Below are 21,945 nucleotides of genomic sequence, written 5' to 3' on the forward strand. Positions count from 1 at the left end.
TCCCTGTGGATTCGATCCTGACTTCCCTTGCTACCTAGCTAGTGGACCTTAGGTTATTTTTTATTAGGTAATACGACTTTAGCCTGTCAAATTTTGGCGCCGTTGCCGGGGAAACGGTTTTATTTTCTGTTGTTGATTGCTCATCCTAGATTATTGTTTGTTACTACTCAAGGAACTCACGTTCCTTGAGACCGGATCTCACATTGTTTTGTAGTCTTTGTCTATGCCCAGGACCGTAGGTACTAGTAATATTACTCCATTCGATCCTGAGCCCGAAAGAACCTTTCGTAGACGAAGAACTTTCATTGCACAGTGTGGGAATTACTCTGATTCTGATCATAATATTGGCGATCTTTTTCCTTCAGATACAGATTCAGTTTCAGAGATAGAGATGGGTGACGAAAATCTGATACCGCCACCTACCCCACGGCTTACGGACTATTCTAAGCCAAGTCTGTCCGTGCTACCAAAGGCGATCATGCCTTCTATTGCAGCTGAGACCTTCAAGATTGTGCCTGCATTGATTAACATGATCGAGAGACGCCAGTACGGTGGGGAACCAGGTGAAGATCCGAATCTTCACATTCAGTCCTTTATCCAATATTGCTCCACCATCAAGCAAAAGGGATTGACTCCGGAGCAGACTATGGAGATACTTTGCCCGTTCTCTTTGAGTGGGAAAGCTAAACTGTGGATTAATGGGTTGAATCGGGCGGCTTTGAAAATCAATAATTGGGAATCATTGGCTCTTGCTTTTTATGTTAAATATTTTCCACCTGAGAAAAAGGCTCGTTTGAGGGGTCAGATATTAGGTATCTCACAACAAGCGGATGAGAGTTTGTTCGAGGTCTGGGAGAGATTTAAGGATTTGCAAAGAGAATGCCCGCACCATGGTTTGGAAGATTGGTTCTTGATTCAGCAGTTTTATAATGGTCTGGGCAATGAGTCTAGATGTTTGTTGGATTCAGCTGCCAGTGGGAGGTTCATGCAACTTGAGGTGCCTAGAGCTATGGAGGTGATTGAGGAGATAGCCATTCACAATGCCCAGTATGGAAATCCTAGAGGTCTATCTAACAGGGGTGGTAAGCATGATTTAAATTCTATTGAACAATTAACTGCCCAATTGACTGCTTTACATTATAAGTTTGATAATATGCAAGCGGCCAATGCTCAATCTGCCCAACCTGTTAGTGTAGCTGCTATGAGTGCCCAACCTGCTACTATTTGTGAAAGTTGTGGAATGTCTGGTCATTATGCACAGGAATGTAGGAGCTCTATTGTACAATGTAATGCATTTCAATCCTATAAACAAAACAACCCATTCTCCAACTCTTACAATGAGGGCTACAAAAATAACCCTATACTTTCCTACAGGAGCAACAATATCCAAAACCCTCACCAAGTTCAACATCCACCACCACAACCATATCAACCCCCACACCAACAATCTTACCAACCCCGAAACAACTACAACCAGCAGTCTAGTGGGCCACCTGGGTTCTCTAGACAACACACATCACCCCCACAACCACAACCTCAAGCCACACAGCCTGACCCTATGCTAGTAGAGATGAGAAACATGATGCTACAAATGCAAAAATCTCTAAGTGAAAAGGATGCAAAAATCGATGCTCTTACTGCTCATAACAAGATCATTGATACACAGTTGGCACAGATGGCTACTACTATTGCAGGGAGGCCACCAGGCCAACTTCCTTCACAGCCCGAAAATAGGGAGACTGCTAATGCAATTACATTGAGGAGTGGTAGGGATTTGCAGGTAACGGTTCCTTTTACTGAATTAATTTTACAGGTTCCTGCTTATGCTAAATTCATGAAAGATATTTTGACCAGGAAACGTGCTTTTTGTGAGGTAGAGATTGTAGCTTTCACTGAGGAATGTAGTGCTTATTTGCAAAATAAGTCTCCACCTAAACTTAAGGACCCCGGGAGTTTTTCCATCCCATGTAACATTGACACCGTATTTATTGATAAAGCTTTATGTGATCTAGGTGCTAGTGTGTCTGTCATGCCTTTGTCTGTCTGTACTAAACTGAATATGGGTGAGCTTAAGGTTACCAATATCACTCTACAAATGGCCGACCGTTCTGTCAAATACCCCTTAGGTGTTTTAGAGGACGTCCCTGTTAGAGTGGGTATATTCTATATACCTGTAGACTTTGTAGTATTAGACATGCAGGAGGATTCTCAAATTCCCATAATCTTAGGTAGACCCTTCCTTCACACGGCGGGGGAGGTAATTGATGTTAAAAGTGGGAAATTGACATTGTCTGTTGGGGATGATAAGGTGACTTTTAATCTGAATAGTGCCTTAAAAAGTCCCATGCTACAATGCTATCGCATAGATGTAGTCGATTTTATTACTCGTGATAACGTCTCCCAAGTTCTCGAAAGAGACCCTTTGGAGGCAGTGCTTTGTTGTGAGTCTTCTGCAGGTGATAGCAGTTCTTGGAGTGCTGAAGTGGATGCTCTGGAGTTGGCTCTTAATGGTGGAGAATCTGAGACGGAGAGCACCAAATTGAAGAGGTTAGTTCGGCCGGTTTATTCTGTTAAAGAGGTAAAGAAACCCGAACTTAAGCCTCTTCCTGCTAACCTTAAGTATGCGTTTTTAGATAATGAACAACTTTGCCCTGTGATCGTCAGTACTGCACTTGATGCAGACCAGTTATCCCAACTTCTTATTGTGTTGAAAAGGCACAAAAAGGCCATTGGGTACAGTATTGATGATTTAAAGGGTATTAGCCCTGGCTTTTGTATGCATAGGATACATCTAGATGAAAATCATAAACCATGCATTCAACCCCAGCGTCGTTTGAACCCTGTCATGCAAGATGTTGTAAAAGCTGAAGTTATGAAATTGCTTGATGCGGGTATAGTGTATGCTATGTCTGATTCTAAGTGGGTGAGTCCCGTTCAAGTAGTGCCTAAGAAAGGGGGGACAACTATGGTGATAAATGAAAAAAATGAGTTGATATCAACTAGGGTAGTCACAGGTTGGCGCATGTGCATTGATTATAGGCGTCTTAATGTTGCTACTAAAAAGGACCATTTTCCCCTTCCCTTCATTGATCAAATGTTAGAAAGGCTAGCATGTCACAAGTTTTTCTGTTATCTGGATGGTTATTCTGGTTTCTTTCAAATTCCCATACATCCAGACGACCAGGAAAAGACCACCTTCACCTGTCCCTATGGTACCTTTGCATATCGTAGGATGCCTTTTGGTCTGTGTAATGCACCTGCTACTTTCCAACGTTGCATGATGAGTATCTTTTCTGATTTTATTGAGTCTATCATGGAAGTGTTTATGGATGATTTTAGCGTCTATGGTACTTCTTTTGATTCTTGCTTGCTAAATCTGACTAAAGTTTTGAAAAGATGTGAAGAGTGCAATTTAGTCTTGAACTGGGAAAAGTGTCATTTCATGGTTACTGAAGGGGTGGTTTTGGGACATTTGATATCTGATAAGGGCATTCAGGTGGATCGAGCTAAGGTCCAAGTGATTGAACAATTACCCCCTCCAGTTAATGTGAAGGGTGTTAGAAGTTTTCTTGGTCATGCGGGGTTTTATCGCCGCTTTATCAAGGATTTTTCTAAAATTGATAAACCACTTACCCAGCTCCTCCTCAAGGATGCCCCGTTTGTGTTTACTGATGCTTGTCTTGAAGCCTTTGACAGGATTAAACAGGCACTGATTTCGGCTCCCATCATTCGTTCTCCCGAATGGGATATTCCGTTTGAGATAATGTGTGATGCAAGTGATTATGCAGTCGGGGCAGTGCTGGGTCAGAGAAAGTTGAAGGTTTTACATGCCATCTATTATGCAAGTAAGACCTTGGATGAAGCTCAAGTTAATTATGCAACTACTGAGAAGGAGCTTCTAGCTATAGTCTATGCCTTGGATAAATTCCGCACCTATCTGATTGGATCCAAGGTGATAGTCTATACTGACCATGCGGCCCTTAAGTATCTGCTCTCTAAGAAGGAAGCCAAGCCTAGGCTTATTCGATGGATACTACTGCTACAGGAGTTCGATCTAGAGATCCGCGACAAGAAAGGGGCTGAGAATGTGGTTGCAGATCACTTGTCTAGATTGAGGTATGACGATGGTAAGGGATCTACACCGATTGATGATACATTTCCGGATGATCATTTACTTGCACTTGCCAGTCAGTCACCATGGTTCGCAGATTTTGCTAACTACATTGTAGGGAGAATTCTTCCGGCCGATCTTTCATATCAACAGAAGAAGAAATTCCTACATGATGTCCGGTTTTACTTTTGGGACGACCCTTATTTGTTTCGTGAGACTGCTGAAGGGTTATACAAGCGTTGTATTCCAGAATGGGAAGTTCAAGGTGTTATCAGTAGGTGTCATTCTTTACCTTATGGTGGTCACCATGGACCGTCTAAAACAAACGCTAAGCTGTCACAATGTGGTTTTTACTGGCCTACTATGTTCAAGGATGCACAGGATTTTATTATGGCTTGTAATGCGTGCCAGAGGGCCGGCACTATTTCGAGGAGGTGTGAGATTCCACAGAACGGGATCCTTGAGGTTGAGATTTTCGATGTGTGGGGAATTGATTATATGGGACCATTCCCATCGTCCAAGGGTAACTTGTATATCCTTGTTGCTGTAGATTATGTGTCAAAGTGGGTGGAAGCCGTTGCCTCACCTACTAACGATGCTAAGACAGTCATCTCCCTATTCAAGAAGATCATTTTTCCTAGATTTGGGGTTCTGCGCACTTTGATCAATGATGGAGGGTCACACTTCCATGAGAAGCATCTGGATGCGCTCCTGCGCAAGTATGGAGTTTATCACCGCACTGGACTAGCCTACCACCCTCAGACGAGTGGTCAAGTTGAGTTCTCCAACCGAGAGATCAAATCTATCCTTGAGAAAGTGGTGGCGAAGTCTAGGAAGGATTGGAGCGATAAGCTAGATAATACTCTATGGGCATACAGAACCGCCTTTAAGACACCTATTGGTACCTCCCCGTATCAGTTGGTGTATGGCAAGGCGTGTCACTTACCAGTAGAAATGGAGTACAAGGCTTATTGGGCAATCAAACAGCTCAACATGGATGCAAAGCTAGCCGGTGAGAAGCAGTTACTTCAATTGGGTGAGCTCGATAAATTCCGACTACAAGCCTATGATAGTGCCCGGATTTACAAGGAAAAGACCAAGAAGTGGCACGACAATCACATTTTGCATAGAGAGTTCGCGGTGTGGCGACAAGGTTCTACTTTTTAACTCTAGGCTTAAGTTATTTTCTGGAAAACTTAAGTCTAGGTGGTCTGGGCCGTTCACCGTGACTATGGTAAGCAAGTTTGGGTCTGTTGAAGTAGAGAATGAGAATGGTGAACGATTCAAGGTCAACGGGCAACGTCTGAAGTTGTACCATGATGGGGCTACTGTAGGAGTGGTTGAGGTCCATCACCTCAATCCCTCCGCCTCATAAACTGCATATTCAAGGTAACAAGGTCGAGCGGGACCTAGAAATAAACCAGCGCTTTGCGGGAGGCAACCCGTATTTTATCGCTTTAAGTAGTATAAGTTTGATTTTTTTTATTCTATTTTTGTGTGTTTAGTTAGTATTTCCCATACTAAGTGTGTTTAAGTATTGTTTTTGGTGTTAGTGAGGCGAGAAGAGGGCATTACGCTGTTTGGGTGTTTAATAATGTGCAGGCCTAAATCTCCAAGTTCGAGAAAGTGAAATTACGCACAAGGCCAAGCACGCTGCAAACCGCCCGATCCGAATCGGGCGAGGTGCGCCCGATCGGGCGCGCACGGATGAGTTTCTTGCAGTTTATTTCCGCCCGATCGGGCGCAGCATGCCCGATCGGTCGGTCTGGCGAGTGGATTGCCCGAACGGGCGAAATTATTTTGCCCGATCGGGCGGTGTGACGAGTGGAACGCCCGAGTCGAGCGGTTGTTTGCCCGATCGAGCGCAGAAGGCGAGTGGAATGCCCGATCGGGCGAAATTATTTTGCCCGATCGGGCGGTTGATGAAAATTTCGAGGAAAAGTCAAGGATGATTCTGGGCAGGAAAAAGTCAAGAAAACGAGCATTCGCAAATCGCCCTATCAGGATCGGGCGAGGTGCGCCCGATCGGGCGCGCACGCATGAAAAGAAAAGGTTCGCATTCCGCCCGATCGGGCGGAATGTCGCCCGATCGGGCGCGACGCGATTTCAGCAATAAACCACGATTCCACCCTTTCTTTCTTCACTTCCTCTTCATCTTCAACCTAACTTTCTCTCACTTCCTCCATTAAACCCCAACTTCCAAAAACTTCAAACCACCATATCTCCCTCAAATCTCCACCAAATTCAACAATTCTTTCATCAAAATCATCCTCTCATCATCCTCTACAACCTACACCTAACCGATTTGAGTTTTCTCTCATCCCTACAAAATCCCCAAATTCACCCAAAAAGCTCAAAAACTCAAAATTCAGATTTTTCATCAATGGCAAATAGACCACAAAGAAAATGCACGAGGGTACCAAGAAATCAACATGAGGCTTCCACAAGCCGAGCTCGGGAACCGACACCACCACCTCCACCACCGCAATTCGAGCCCGACACGGATTTTCCGGATGTCATCTTTATTACGGAGGAGCAACGAGCACGATTCATGCACCTCAAATTGAGGGAGGTAATCCCTACTCGCTTTATATGTCAAAAATCCTTGCATGAAATGGGAATTGAGCGTGATGTAAAACGTGTTTTTGTTGGTGTTGGTATGAGTAACATGTATAGTATGCTCCGTCTCACATTTAGACGGTTGACTCTAGAATTCTCGAGTAGTTTTAATGTGCGTAGGGATGGTTATCGAACCGTGTCATCGGTTCAATTTCGTGTGATGAACCGAACCTACACCATGAGCTTATCTGATTTTGGTAGGATTTTTGGATTGTCTACCACATATAGTAGGAAACCTAAGGAGACCCATAACAACTGCACCATGTGGGGAAAGCTTACGGGCAATGATAATCCCGGGAGTATGCAACATTTGCATGCTTCCAAGATACAACACCCGGTACCCATTGTCTTTTACAGGTTCCTAGGATTTACAATCTTTGGTAGGGATAAGACCCAGAACATTAGGAGTACGGAGCTAGAGATCCTAGGTGGCTACGTTTCAGAAGGAGAGGAGAGCTACAAAATGAACCTTGCACATCACATGGCCTCTCAATTTTACTCCATAGCCACTTCCACACATACTACCAAAATTACCATTGGTGGGTTGATCACCCACATAGCCATGGCCACGGCCAACTTTACTGAGGCTAACCAGATTCCAGTTCTGGGTAGCAATTTTCTTGATTTGGCTTATTTTGCTGGACTCCGTAGGCTACAGGGGGAGCATGGGTTATTTAGGCCGGGAGCCATGTACTGGATGTTCGAGGGAAATAGGCTTTTCACCTTGCCTGACCCTCAGGGCCGCACTAGTTTCAGACCCGGTCAGGCTCATTATCTATTTGTTGGATTTGAGCAAGAGCCTCAGCCTGACCCCCAGCCTCAGCCAGACCCTCAGCCAGAACCCCATCAGTACCATCCAGAGCCTCGCACCTACTTCAGGAGGGGGCGTCGAGACACGGGGAGGCCCCAGAGTGGCCCGGTAGTGCATGAGGAGCAGGGGTCCATTGATGAGAGGTTGAGTAGACTTGAGCTCGGGTTCCGGGAGTTCGCAGCTGATCACCAGAGGACCATGTTCCCATTTTATGATCAGTATGCCAGGCAGGGCTATATTGCCCCAGATTACGAGCACCCTACCTGGTATACCTATCCCGCGGAGGGATATGGAGCTCCGGGTTCTATGGGCACCTTCACACCCACCCAGTACGGAGGGTGGGGAGCGGGTCCTAGTGGGCATGGTGGCCGAGATGATGGTGATGATGATGATGATGGCGGCAATGGCCGTCAATGATGGAGATGAGATCGAGTTGGTTCGATACCCTTGAGCCAATGAGGACATTGTCTGATTTGGTTTGGGGAGGGTTTCACATTACTTGTACATTGTAGGTATGTTTTTCTTTTCTTTTCGCATTTCTTTATTTTGGTGTGTTTAATGCTTTCTAGATTAGTTTATTTCTTTGAAAAAAAAAAATACAAAAATACGTTCCGATGAATGCAAAATCAGGCTTCCCTGTGCCCCTTTGATTGAAAATTGTTTTGATTCTTGGTGTTTGATGATGGGCAATGTAGATGTGTTAGCCATGATTTGATGTTCGATTGTTTTGATGCCTAAACATGAGTCAACTCCGACTAACTACTTGTGGACTTGGTGCTTGACTAGTTGACTTGGTTAGGATGTGTGATAGCTTCCTGGTGTTCCATTGATTTTGAGTATTGGTTTGCAACTATTAGTAATGTTTTATGACTCATATACATGCACATTGTGGAGGACGAAGGCATTTTTCTATTTAGGTAGCCTTCAGATGAAATTAGATACGTTTGTTCCCTCTTTTTCTACCCATGTTGTGCTTGTGCCATTTATTCGGTGACTAACCATATTACAAGCCCGTAAATTCCCCATTGGTTACTAGTCCCAAGCCTAGCTTGGGGGAGCTAATAGTAGTGAGGTGAGGGAGTTGTAGTGTGGTACATTTTGAGCATATTGAGTATTGAAAAGGGAAGTTCTTCTTATCATGATTGTTGCTGAAAAAAATGAAATGAAAAATGAATGAGATGAGGAGAATAAAAAAAATCGTGTGAAGGTTCCAAAAAAAGAAAAAAAAAAGAGATTGAGCAAGAAAAAAAAAAGGAAAAATCGTTATTCTGAAGACAATTCAAAGCATTGTTTCACTCAAGTATTGTAATTTCTTATCTTTATGAGTGATTGATTTTAATTGTGAAAGAAAGGCAAGAAAGTATAGTGTGGTTTGTTTGTTATTTCATCATGTGTTGAGTGGGAGAGTTGTGGTCATCATTTGTGGTTGATCATGGTTTTGCTAGGATTTATGCTCCCCAAAGCCAAGGCTTTAAGCTCACATTTTACCCAAATTCACCGCACCCCTACCTAAGCCTATCATTACAAGCTTTGAAGACCTTCCGACCTTTGTGCATAGAGTCATATTAATGTGAAAGTAGTTGTTTATTAATGCAAGTTATGACATGACACATTCCGAGTCGACTACTAGGTTGAGTGCATGTTTTTCTAGACACACGAGTGTTGTGAGTTTGGGAGGGCATTGTACACATATATGTTGGGAGGGGAGCGAACGGGTACATTTTTTATCCGCCACATAAATGAGTGACGAGTGTGTGAGCACTAGTCTTGAATTCCATTGTACACTTGTGGTTCGCTTTGCGTGACGATTGTTGAGGTGGATTGGCGGTTGAATGAATTTGATTAGTTAACATTGATGCATGCTTGTTGGATTTTGCCTCGAATTATGTTTTTCATTTTGAATTATGTCGGGGGTGAAGTTGGTTTTGTGTTCATCGATGATTTCCTTGCTTAGGGACAAGCAAGGATCTAGCTTGGGGAGGTTTGATATGCATGTTTTATATAGTATTTTTACCCCCGTCCCTTAGTACTTTTATGTGTCAAACGTGCTCTTAGGAGCCGTTTCTAGTACTAATGTGTGTTATTGAGTGTGCCTTGAGTTTCAGGTTTGATTATGAGAAATTGGTCGTTTTAGACCCGTTTCATTGTTGATCTAGGCCACTATATGAGTCCGAGAAGTTCGGGACCTCCATCGTCGACTTTCGGGAGCCGTGGATGCTTATGGTTGAGCCCCGGGAGTTAGACTCAGTGATATGGGCGAGCTACATTGAAGATTGCAAATCGCCCTGGAAGCTGTGGGTGAAATGCAACCATCGGGCGGAATTATAAGCAATATGGAATCATCAACGCGCGCCCGATCGGGCGCAGCTCGCCCGATCCGGATCGGGCGGTCAATCGGGAGGCTGTATGGAGAGTTCACAAACCGCCCGATCGGGCGGATTTTGGCCCGATCGGGCCGACTATCGAGTGGATCGCCCGATCGGGCGAAGCGACGCCCGATCGGGCGACGCCAACCCCCAGCACTTATGCGCGAGTTTTCTTTCCGTTTTTTGGGCTTTATTTTGGGCAAACTATATAAGCAAGCCTTAATTGTTTTTAGAGAACACTTTATTTTCTAGTATTGAAGCTTATTATTATTTCCTTAGCCTAATTTTCTCTCTAGTTTATGCAAAAACACTTAGTTTAATTCTCAATAAAAATTCAAGCTTTCAATTCCCTTATTCTTCAAATAGGTATTAATTCTTATTTCAATTCATTGTCTTGCTTTAATAATGCTTTCAATTATGATTATTGCTTTGTTAATTGTCAACATGCTTGAGTAGTCTAATTTCTAGGGTTGGGGATCCATGAATAATATGAAGGGATGATTGAATGATTATGATTGTTGGATTGTAATTGATTCCTATTGATTGGTTTATTTCACTATACAATTAGATTTGCGCAGGTTTAATTGTGGTAGTTATGCAATATCAAATTAAGATTCGAGAGATGCAATTTGATGTTTAGGCTTGTGTCAATAGGTAGAATTAGAGTTAATACGTAGCGAGAGCCCGTTAATTCTAAGTCTATGATTAGTATCGACTTGAGAGAGCATGCTAATCTAATTAATTACTTTGTTGATTATCGTGATTGTTCAATGTCCTGGATTATTATTTGTTTGCAAACCTATACCCTAGATTCCTTAATATATTGATTCATTCTTGTTTAATATTCCTTCGTAGTCTTAGTATACAAACCATCAACCAACTTTGTTCACAATAGTCTAGATTAATTAATTGATAGTAGAAAGAACGCTTGTTTCCCTGTGGATTCGATCCTGACTTCCCTTGCTACCTAGCTAGTGGACCTTAGGTTATTTTTGATTAGGTAATACGACTTTAGCCTGTCATGGAGTCTCACTTTGGTGAGGAGGAACATGGTAGTAATATCACAAGTGTCTTGCTTGGTTGATCACAAGTCTTAAAGCATTAAAATAGGATTGTTTTGGTTGTTGTTTATTAATTGTATGTGTGTACATTGTCGATTCTTGAGTTCGCCTTTAATAAAATATTAATAAACGTAAAGTGCAACCAGAACAAGCTTCAAAACTCTTGGAACGTATATACCTTGAGTATGAACAATGGGGGGAGTCTTTCCGGAAAGCTCGTACTCCTACTAATGATTCAAGATGTTGTTTCATTTATATTATGCGCAGGAATTCCGTCGGTATGGCCCGACACTCGGTATGGCCCGATTTTATTATTATTATATTTGGTGTATGGTTGGCTCCCATCACCTTTCCTTTATGGAATATTTCTTTGGCCCGTTCGAAGCTTATTCTAATTAAATTGTGAGTCAAGAGTCGAGTCAAGTGTTGAGTCTTGTATTCATGATTGGTTGTTAATTATTATATGGCTTTTGCATGTTGATTAGTATTTAGTGAGTGATGCATGTTTTAGTTTCATTCACTCTATGCTTGTAAGTACTCAGCTTTTGCTGATTACGTGCTTTGTGTGTTCTGGTCATGGCCTTTGCCTTAATGACCCAATGATGATCTATCATTTGCACTTGCATTGATGGGGAGTAGAATAAAATAGCAGGTTGGTAGATCGGAATTATGTGGCTTGGGAGGATCGAGAGAGTTGCATGTTTTCGTATTTTGAACTATTTAACTTTACTTTAATTATGTTTGAAACGTTTGAACTATTTATACTTTGGGTTTTGGGCCATTATGGTTCCAAATTTTAGGAGGCCTCAATATTTCATTAATTATGGTTTTTAAAAGTTAGTTGACATTTAATTCCGCTGCGTAATTCTGGTAATAGCCTTAACCGTTATCACGGTGGCGGTAATGCTTTAGTAATTCCTTTATTTTAAGTTGGAAAATGATTTTATAAAAGCAAGGAATTATTAGGGTGTTACAAAGTGGTATCAGAGCTCTAGTTTGAGAGCTGCTTTGCATTAATTAATAGTGCAAAGTGGTAAATCCTTAAACTACGATTGCGGAACTTTAGGATTTTCGAAAATTATTTTCCTAAAGTCAAAACGTATTATTTTGAGTACTCAATATTTTAAAGGTCAAATATCAATTATTTTGGGTCGTTTGAAACGAGTTGAAAAGTTGGATTATTACTTAATATTAATTAATTTTTCCAAATTTCTTTTATTTATTCGAAATTTTCGATTTTAATTCGAATTTATTTTAATAATCTCGGAATTCCTTTTAATTATCCGAATTATTTTAATTAATTATTTATTTATTTATTTATTCGAATATTTTTTTCGAATTTCTTTTTATTTTTTTCGGATTCTTTTTTTTATTTTAATTGTCCGAAATTTATTTATTTATTTATTTAATTAATCAATAATTCTCATTAATTTTCGATTTTAATTTAAATAATTTCAACAAAGTTAGGAGTTATTTCTTAATTAATTTCGAAAATTAATATTATTTTCAAGTGAGAAATGGGTAGACTAAGAAGGGCATATTAGTCTAAGAATGCATATTATGTGACAATGTGATTTATTAAGTGCCATGTATATGTTATTGTTATTCCAGTAGGAACACGCACAAGAGGGGGGGGTGAATTGTAATTAGAACTTTGATAAAGTTTCTTGCGGAACTTAAGAAACAATCAAGAAACTGAGAATAGAGAAGACAATAACAACAATTGTGAAAACTTCTTGATACTAATCAAGAAGAGAATTCTTTTATTATGGTAATGCCTCGATTACAATAATCTCTCCAACACAAGTTCCTCTCAAACTCGTGTTCCTCACAGTAATCTACTTCGATTACAACTCCTTAACTTCTCTCTCTCAGACTTAAACTCTAAGTCTAAACAGGATAACTCTATCCTTACTAATACAAATTATAATTCGTGTTTGGATAACTCTAGATATTAATAATGCTTTTGTGTGGATATAAGGAACTTAGGAACTTTGAATTAACTAGGACACAAACTGTTTTAGAAAATCTTAGACAAAACGTTTTTAGGAAAGCAAGAACTCTCAGAAAGTTTGTGTGCTTTAAACCAAAAACGATTTCCCTTTTATAGTGTTTATCCTTAGGGTTAGTTCCCTTCAAAACCTCAACTGCTAACTGCCAGCACTTTGGTCTCCACGTCCCTTGACTTGAGGAACAAGGGGAAGACCACTTCCCACGTTCAGCCATAAAGCAGTTAGTGATTTGACTCAATCAAACCCTAAAATATTTCTTTAAAACAGATTTTATTTATCTACAAAAACTTAGGAGAATTTTTAGGAAAATAAGTTTTGTTTAAATAAAATAAAACGTAAATCTATTTTATATTAAATATGCAAAACTTGTTTTTATTTATGAAAATGTTTTCCATAAAAATCGCTTCCAATAAAATAAATGGCCTAATTAAATCATAAGTTCCTTGGGTACTCTATATACCATTAGCATAATTAATATTTACATAAAATTCTAAGTACAGTGGACTACCTAGACTTTATGTCTTCCCTTTGTCTGGAACTTGCAACTCAGAAGCTTCAGACGTTCCAGCCAAGGAACATTGATGAGTTCCTCTCTAGCTAACACAGGAACTCTTGGCTATGAGTCTGTAATAGTTCTTGTGGATATTCGGAACTCTTGATATGTAACTGTGTTGCTCCTCTTGTGACTTCAAACTGGAACAGATACAACTTCCAGCTCTGAAACTCCATTGACTGTTCCAAGTGTACCTCAGGAACTTCACCAGTTTATTCAAGTTCCTATCCTAATAGAAACTTGGGCATATGCCTGTTCAAAGTCATTTAGCAACCATAATCAGGAAGTTTGCAATATGTGTGTGTCATCAACCAAAACTTAGGAACAACAATATTCCCCCTTTTTGGTGATGACAACACTTGCAAACTTTTTACAAAGAGAGTAAGTACAAACAAACAAGAACTTATACAGACTATTGTGAAACAGAACATAAAAATTGAAAAACAAAAGAGAAAGATTAGAGAGAAGAAAGAGGAGCACCCTTGGCTTACAGAGAGATTCAGAGAGATTGATTCAGGAACTGGATTGAGTGTGCCTTGGAAGTTTGCACCCATGACTTCCCCCTGTTGACATCAACAAAAAGCATAGCACGAAATATAGCCATTCCAAACACAGTGCCCCACGATCAACGTTTGGCAAGTTAAGCTAGCCTCAAAGTATTAAACTAACTCATACAATAAATTGAAAGCAAGCAGTAATGATCAAGACTAGAAAGCATAGATACCAGTGTAACCAAGCAAGTCAAAATAAGATGGAACAAATACCCAAGTTTAAAAATTATACAAACCGAAAGCAAATTAAAAAGATTGTTCCATGGCAAAAGATAAAAGAAACATGGGATAGGGTGATTTAGGCTTGGGATGGGGAACCAGAACCAGCAGTTTCTTCTATCACAGTCTCCTCAAAAGATTCCAGATTGTTGATCTTGGTGAGGATTGTGGCACGAGTTGCATTGGCTTGTTCTGAGTAGTGGTGAAGATCGTTTTGGAGAGTCTTGACACTTGTAACCAATGCACCTATGTGGGCCTGCATTGAGCTAATCCTGTGATCTGTTCCCTCCTGTAGTTCCACCAGACGAGCAACTGTTGCCTTTAGCTCCAATATCTGATCATCCTTTGTGTTCCAGGCACCCCCATGATCTTGAACATGTTCCTGTTCAGATGGAACACGACGAGCTTTGGACTTTTTGGAGGATCTGGGTGTCCTTTTTCTTGGCCTAACAGTTTCAGGCAGTTCCTCTTGATTCAGTGGAACAGCATCCTCCTCTATGGGCATCTCCTTGACATCCCCTTCCTCATTTATTTCCATGAAGACAGGCCCTCTTTTCTTGTTCTCCTTCATTGCTACCCTCATGCTCTTTCTTTTTCCTACACTCTTCCTGTTCCCTCGAGGTAAAGGGACCTCTATTTGTTCGAGTTCCTCCTCCTCCTCCACTTCTTCTTTAACTGCAATTCCTTCCTGATCTTCCTCATCTTCTTTCTCTTCCTTTCCAGCCCTAATGACTTTACCCTGAACCACTTTAAGATTTAATAGATGGAGCATTTCAAGTTGAAGGATTTGGGTGGATTTTAAGGGAATCACAAAGTATGGGCTAAGGTCAACTGAGAAGCTTTTGAAGATTTCTGTAAGAAGGGAGGAGTATGGAATTTTGAATTTGGGGATACAGGTGGATAAGTGTTTGATCATGATTGCAGGAAAGTTTATGGGAATTTTCCTTTCAAGACAATACATGAGACATGCATCAAACAGACTTGCTATGTTCCTTTTCTGAGTTCGAGGAACTACACCTCTCCACACAATATTAAACAGTAATTTTTGAAGAGGTGAAAAGCAGTTGTGTGAGGTGGAGGTGGATACTTTAGAATCTCCTCCAATGGAACCAACTATATCTTTCTCATCTACATTATCTATGGTCACTGTGATTTGACCTTTGAGCCACATATCAAAACCCCTATTGGGTGTACCAAACAGCTGTTCCAGATAAGAGGCATCAAATTCGATGCGAGTTCCATTCACTTTACTTGAACATACATTATCAACACATGCAAAGTTCTTGCAGAATTCTTTCATAGCTTCAGGAATTAAGGGGGATTTGGCATAGGTACTCAACAGACTTACCCACTTTTGTTGTTCAAGGATTTCCATCAACTCTTTAAATTTCGTGGCTTCACACCATGTTGAGTTGATTGCGAACCCCTCGACCAGATTGTTTTCCTTTGCAGTGAGTTTCTTGGACCCTTTTGCTTCCCCCTGAGTTTGAGCATTCTCCTCTGTTTCCTCGATGTTTTCACCAGAAGCTTCCACTCGTCGTTTTTTGGATTTTCTTGTGGAGGATCTAGGGTTTGAGATTGGGGATTTCATTTCGATGTCAGTGTTGGTTTGTTCCCCCTGAGTGATTGCGAGCATTGGATTGTGGGATCGAAGAGGAATTGGCGATTGAATGGGTGAGGTATCCATGGGAACAGGAGATGAAGGGTTTCTCTTTCGTTTGAGGGATGTGAGATCAGTGTTGTTGCTTGTGAGAACCATGGTGGAGGTTTTTATAGGTGGAAGGAGAGGTGATGTCAGTGGAGAAGGCGTGTGAGAGAGAGAAAGGGGGTTGCATGGATTGATTGTGGAAAGTGAAGAGTTTCTCCTATTTATTGCCAATGGAACCGTTCCAAACATTCTTTGAATATGGGTATTCGGTTTTTAATTAAAAAAAATAAATAGATAAAAATAAAAGGAAAATGAAAAAAATTGTGTTTGACTTTGACTTGCTTAATTTCGTATCTCTGACTTAACTAGTTTGAAAGGAACTGCTTACCTTGCTCATTTGAAGTGTGAGTGAATTTGCCACGATGGTAAGCTTCAACTATGTTTGCACACAAGATTTTGTGTTTGTAATAGTCTATATGTACCATGATTTTTGCTTTTGCCTTAGAGGAACTCCAATTTGGCAATTACCTTAGCTTGATCATTCCGAGTTCCATTCTCATTTTCTCATGTTTCTCTCTGTTCAAAGGCTTAGTTAAAATATCAGCAATTTGGTGATCAGTTTGGCAAAAATCTAATTTGATCAAACCTTTCTCAACATTATCTTTAAGGAAATGGTGTCTGATGTGGATGTGTTTGACTCGGGAATGATGAACCGGATCTTTTGAAATACAAATAGCACTAGTGTTATCACAATAGATAGGAACACAATCATAGATAATACCAAAATCTCTTAGCTGTTGTTTTATCCATAGAATTTGTGAGCAACAAGCTGCAGCAGCTACATACTCAGCTTCAGCTGTGGATAGAGCAACAGTATTCTGTTTCTTGGAACCCCAAGAAACCATGCATGGACCTAGGAACTGTACCATACCTGATGTGCTTTTTCTATTCACTAAGTCACCTGCATAATCAGCATCTGCATATCCTCTTAGCTCGAAGGATCCACTTCTTGGATAGTAAAGGCATAGGTCATCAGTTCCTTTAAGATATCTTAGTATTCTTTTCACCGCAGTTAGATGGGACTCTTTTGGATTTGATTGAAATCTTGCACATAGTCCTACACTAAAAGAAATGTCAGGTCTACTGGCTGTTAAATATAATAGAGATCCAATCATACCTCTGTATTTTGTTTGATTCACACTTTTCCCATTTGGATCAGTGTCTAATCTGGTAGCAGTTCCCATGGGAGTGTGATTTACTTTGGCTGATTCTAGCTCATATTTCTTTAGGAGTTCCTTCACATACTTTTGTTGGTGTATCATGATTCCCTCCTCGGTTTGCTTGATTTGTAAACCAAGGAAGAAGTTGAGTTCCCCCATCATACTCATTTCAAATTCACTGCTCATCAAGCTTGCAAAATCCTTGCACAAATTTTCATTAGTTGCTCCAAATAATATATCATCAACATAAATTTGAACTACTAACAAGTCAGTTCCTCTAGATTTTAAGAATAAGGTTTTGTCTATTCTACCTCTTTTAAAATCATTTTGAAGGAGGAACTTTGATAATCTCTCGTACCAAGATCTAGGGGCTTGTTTTAGTCCATAGAGAGCCTTATCTAATTTGTAAATGTGATTTGGAAATTCGGGATTTTCAAATCCAGGGGGCTGTTCCACATAAACATCTTCCTCTAAGAAACCGTTTAAGAAAGCACATTTAACATCCATTTGATAAAGTTTAAAACCCATGAAAGCAGCAAAAGCAATTAAGATTCTAATGGCTTCTAATCTAGCAACAGGTGCAAATGTTTCTTCAAAGTCAATGCCTTCCTGTTGATTATAACCTTTGACCACTAACCTTGCTTTGTTCCTTATGATTGTTGCATGTTCATCTTTCTTGTTCCGGAACACCCATTTTAGCCCTATCACCTTCTGGTGCTTTGGTTTGGGTTCCAAGTGCCATACCTTGTTTCTTTTGAATTCATTTAATTCTTCTTGCATGGCAATGATCCAGTCAGCATCTTCCAGAGCCTCAGTGTGATTTCTTGGCTCAAATATGGAGAGGAACGCGTGGAATGCGCAAAAGTTCCTTAGTTGTGACCTTGTCTGAGTTCCTTTTCTGATGTCACTCACAATGAGTTCCATTGGGTGGGACTTTAGATGCTTCCAAGGTTTAGGTTGAAATTGAGCTACTGGTGTTGTGGCATTTTCGTCAGTTCCTTCTATGACCTGAGTTCCCTGTTGGGGTTCCTCTGGTGTTGTTTCTGGATCTTCTTGGTTTTCTGCTTGTTCCTCTAGTACGGGAACTTCTTGATTTTGTTGAGCAGTTCCTCTTGCTGTGTGTTTGCTTATTTGGAACTCCTCATCATTTTCTGCAGCACGAGATAAACCAATCTCGAAAAATTCTTGTTCCTGTACTATGTCAGTTTTGTTAGATTCATCAAATATTATATGTACACTTTCCTCAACACACATAGATCTTTTGTTATAAACTCTATAAGCCTTGCTATTTAAGGCATATCCTAGGAACACTGCCTCGTCGCTTCTTTCATCAAACTTCCCCAAGTTCCTTTTTCCATTGTTGTGGACAAAACATTTGCTCCCAAAGGCTCTAAAGTAAGAGATGTTGGGTTTTATACCTTTTAGTAGCTCATAGGGGGTTTTGTTTAGGATTGCTCGAATCATAACTCTATTTATAATGTAACAAGCAGTATTGACTGCTTCAGCCCAGAAGTTCCTAGGCAAGGAACTGGCTATTAGCATGGTTCTTGCCATGTCCTCTAGGGTTCTATTTTTCCTCTCAACAACTCCATTTTGTTGTGGAGTTCTGGGAGCTGAGAAATTGTGGTCCATACCTTGTTCCTTGCAGTATTCATCGAATTTGTAGTTTTCAAATTCTGTTCCATGATCTGATCTTATATGGATCAGTTGGTGACCTGTGGTTTTCTGGATTTTCTTTGAAAATGTAACAAACTCATCAAACGTTTCATCCTTGCTTGTTAGAAATATGACCCAAGTAAAGCGAGAGTAATCATCAACAATAACTAATACATATTTTTTCCCACTTCTGCTTTGAATTCTCATTGGTCCACATAAGTCCATATGGATGAGTTCCAATGGTTTTGTGGTGCTTACCAATTTCTTAGATTTAAAGGAACTTCGGACATGCTTGCCTTTTGCACATGCATCACACACTTTATCAGTTAGGAACTTGATTGAGGGGAGTCCTCGAACCAGTTCCTTTGATCTTAGTTTGTCAAGCAGCGAGAAACTAGCATGTCCGAACCTCCTGTGCCATAGTAGGGAATTTTCTTCAAGGGCACTGAGGCAGGTTAGATTGTTCCTGGGAACTGTATTGAGATCCACAGAATATGTGTTCCCTTTACGAGTTCCTTCCAAAATAACCTTCCCAGTGTTATTGTTTATGATTTGACAGTTTTCAGAAGTAAAACTTACAGAGTTTCCTTTGTCACAGAATTGAGAGATGCTTAGTAGACTGTGCGTCAAACCCTCGACTAAAAATACATTTTCAATGGCGTAGGAACTTGACCTTCCAACTTTTCCAATTCCAATAATTTCTCCTTTCATGTTGTCTCCAAAGGTCACAGTTCCTCCATTGTAGGCTTCTAGTGAGAGGAATTTAGATTTGTCTCCTGTCATGTGTTTGGAACACCCGCTGTCGAGATACCACGAGCTGTTCCCCTTCACTAGAATCTGTAAAGAGATCAAAGGTTAGTTACAGGAACTCGGGTTTCCTCGAGTTCCTTTTCAACTATAACTTCAGACTTCTTAACCCATTTTTGCTTTACATAATTTATGTTTCTTTGATCCTGTTCCTTCATCTTGGAACACTCAGTACTTATGTGACTTCCACTTCCACATGAGAAGCAGACTTTTACACTAGGAAGATCCACATACTTCTTCTTATGACTATTTTTATGGTTAAAGCCCAATCCTTCTGTTCTCTTAGATTGAGCATTCTCAATCCATTTGGGAGGAACTTTAGGTGGTTGTCTCTGTGCCCTGGCCATGGATAGTTCCCTTTCCAGTTTCTCTTTTTGTTCCTTTGTGGTGATCAGATCTTTGTTTAAATTTTCTAAGTCGATGTTAAAAATTTCCATGTTGATTTCCAAGGATTTTGTAGGATCTAAACTTAAATTAAACATCTTATATTGACTGAGTTGAACTTGTAGAAGGATGTTTTCATTTCTAATTTTTTCGAATGACTCATTAATAGAGGTATTTCTATCTAGTAATTCAAAGAACCTGCCTTGGACATCAGATCTAATATTGTTCAGATAATTTATGTGGTCTTTACTGAGTTCCAAGGCTCTATCACTTTGTGCTTTTAATATACTTAGCTTTTTGTAATCATCTAGAGTTTCTAGCAACAGTTCAATTAGTTTTGACTTTGAGAGACACTGAAGAGTGGAGGAACTTACTTCTTCTGATGGAACTTGATCAGTTCCTTCTGTTCTAGCCATAAGGCAGAGATTTGCAGTTTCTTCATTTGGTTGTTCCTCATCGTCTTCTGAGTCTGTTGCTTCGCCCCATGCAGCTATCATGGCCTTCTTGAAGTTTGGTCTGTTGAAGGTAGACTTGTTAAAGCGATCTTTGACCTGTTCCTTCCCTTTTCCTCTGGTCTTGTCGTTCTCCCACAGAGGGCATTCACGAATTTGATGATCAGTTTCTCCACATTTGAAGCAACCTTGCTCAGTTTTGGAACTAGTGATTTTCTTGGCAAAGTTCCTTCCTTTCTGGTTTCCTGGTTTGAAGTTCCTATAGAGCTTTCTCATTCTTCTGACCAGCATGGCAGCCTCTTCTTCATCTGGTTCAGATTCATCGAGTTCCTCAGCCTTTAGAGCAAGTCCTCGACTTCTTGAGCTCTCGGGAACAGCAGCTCCAAGATGCAGTTCGTGTGTCATCAAGGAACCAGCAAGTTGTTCAATGTTGAACTTGGTGAAGTCCTTGGTCTCAAACAGTGCAGTGACCTTTGTTCTCCAGCGATCATCTTGTGGCATGCTTCTTAGTATTTTTCTTACCTGTTCATCTGTGGGAATGATTCTACCAAGAGAAACTAATTCATTGGTTATGTTAGTAAGTCTAGTGAACATTTCTTGAATAGTTTCTTTTGGAAGCATCTCAAATCTTTCATATTTAGACATCAAAAGGTCAATTTTGGAACGCTTAACTTCATTAGTTCCTTCGTGGGTTACTTGAAGTAGTTCCCAAATCTGTTTTGCGTTCTTGCACCCCATGACTCTGTTGTGTTCATGAGGTCCAAGCCCGCAATGCAAGATTTTGACAGCCATGGCATTCATCTCATATTTATCAAAGTCTTCTTTAGAAAATTCAGACATTGGTTTAGGAACTACCTCGTTTTCAGCATTGGTCTTTGTTACCTCGAAGTCTCCAACTTCAATTACACGCCAAACTTGGTAATTTTCAGCTTTGATGAATATCTCCATTCTATTCTTCCAGTATGAGTAGAACTTGCCATTGAACATAGGTGGCCTTTGTGTCGAGTAACCTTCTTCCAGTTTCTCTTGTGAGTTCATACTTTCAGGAACTTGACTCAAACAGGGTTTCCTGTGTTTTAGTGAGTACTGGCTCTGATACCAACTGTTATTCCAGTAGGAACACGCACAAGAGGGGGGGGTGAATTGTAATTAGAACTTTGATAAAGTTTCTTGCGGAACTTAAGAAACAATCAAGAAACTGAGAATAGAGAAGACAATAACAACAATTGTGAAAACTTCTTGATACTAATCAAGAAGAGAATTCTTTTATTATGGTAATGCCTCGATTACAATAATCTCTCCAACACAAGTTCCTCTCAAACTCGTGTTCCTCACAGTAATCTACTTCGATTACAACTCCTTAACTTCTCTCTCTCAGACTTAAACTCTAAGTCTAAACAGGATAACTCTATCCTTACTAATACAAATTATAATTCGTGTTTGGATAACTCTAGATATTAATAATGCTTTTGTGT

General features: G+C 40.3%; 2 pseudogenes; both read right to left on the reverse strand.

The window, feature by feature from the left end:
* Positions 1-21,945, reverse strand: part of LOC110789662 (elongation factor 1-alpha-like) — a 39,685-nt pseudogene that overhangs the window by 4,508 nt on the left and 13,232 nt on the right.
* Positions 798-897, reverse strand: LOC130466488 (uncharacterized; annotated as a pseudogene).

This window comes from Spinacia oleracea, chromosome 1 (assembly GCF_020520425.1).
Source record: "Spinacia oleracea cultivar Varoflay chromosome 1, BTI_SOV_V1, whole genome shotgun sequence".
Taxonomy (NCBI): domain Eukaryota; kingdom Viridiplantae; phylum Streptophyta; class Magnoliopsida; order Caryophyllales; family Amaranthaceae; genus Spinacia; species Spinacia oleracea.